Source organism: Micropterus dolomieu, linkage group LG22 (genome assembly GCF_021292245.1).
Source record: "Micropterus dolomieu isolate WLL.071019.BEF.003 ecotype Adirondacks linkage group LG22, ASM2129224v1, whole genome shotgun sequence".
Lineage (NCBI taxonomy): Eukaryota > Metazoa > Chordata > Actinopteri > Centrarchiformes > Centrarchidae > Micropterus > Micropterus dolomieu.
This window is the reverse complement of record NC_060171.1, coordinates 2,601,897-2,603,155: the sequence shown is the minus strand read 5'-3', so window position 1 is coordinate 2,603,155 and position 1,259 is coordinate 2,601,897.

Sequence of the window (1,259 nt, the reverse complement as noted above, 5' to 3'; positions counted from 1 at the left end):
TGTGAGGACCCCGTTAGGACCCCTTCAGGCCCCTGTGAGGACCCCTTTAGGACCCTGTTGGGACCCTGTTGGGAACCCTTCAGGCCCCTGTGAGGACCCCTTCAGGCCCCTGTGAGGACCCCTTTAGGACCCTGTTGGGACCCCTTCAGGCCCCTGTGAGGAGCCCGTGAGGACCCTGTGAGGACCCCGTTAGGACCCCTTCAGGCCCCTGTGAGGACCCCTTTAGGACCCTGTTGGGACCCTGTTGGGAACCCTTCAGGCCCCTGTGAGGACCCCTTCAGGCCCCTGTGAGGACCCCTTTAGGACCCTTTTGGGACCCCTTCAGGCCCCTGTGAGGAGCCCGTGAGGGGCCTGTGAGGACCCCGTGAGGACCCTGTTGAGACCCCTTCAGGCCCCTGTGAGGACCCCTTTAGGACCCTGTTGGGACCCCTTCAGGCCCCTGTGAGGAGCCCGTGAGGACCCTGTGAGGACCCCGTTAGGACCCTGTTGGGACCCCTTCAGGCCCCTGTGAGGACCCCATTAGGCCCCTGTGAGGAGCCCGTGAGGACCCCTTTAGGCCCCTGTGAGGACCCTGTTAGGACCCCTTTAGGACCCTAACAATGAGACTAAGCCGTGCGGTCATTAAATCCAGGGCGTCTGATGGCCGCAGGCGGAGATAACGGCGCTCTCCTCTGTGGTGGCACTTATCGATCGAGGTGAACGGCTAATTCAGCCGCTCTGCTCCTGCTGGACTCGTCTTCATCGAGCCGGCTGCAGGACAATAGAGACATTTACTGGAGGCTGACAAAGATGAAGCACTGCTGATTGTGGAGTATTGATCTCGTGAGGTGGAGCATTGTTACCTTTATAGATCCTCAGTCAGAACAATGACCTGAATGAAATGTTACTGACAGATCCTGAGCTCAGAGAGCCAACGCTTTTATTTTGAAGCCTGCCCACTAAACTAAATAAAACCAGGTGGCAGCTCAATTTTCCCTCCTGAAAATGTTTTTTAATTAAAGGTTATATTACAGTGACTTCCTGTTTACATAACTGATTGCTGCTGATTGGACAGAGCTGAACAGATTCTGTGAACCTTCATGCGATGTGATGTCAGCTGCTGCAGTTCAGAGGTCGCCACGTTTATTATAGAACTGAAGAACGAATAGAATGTTTTTATTTGTGTTTTCTTTTAAATTTTTAAATAAAATCTGTGAGAAGCCAGCGGCTACATTTGCATCTGCAGCGACACAGATGGAGAAGGTAAGAAGGAAACATGG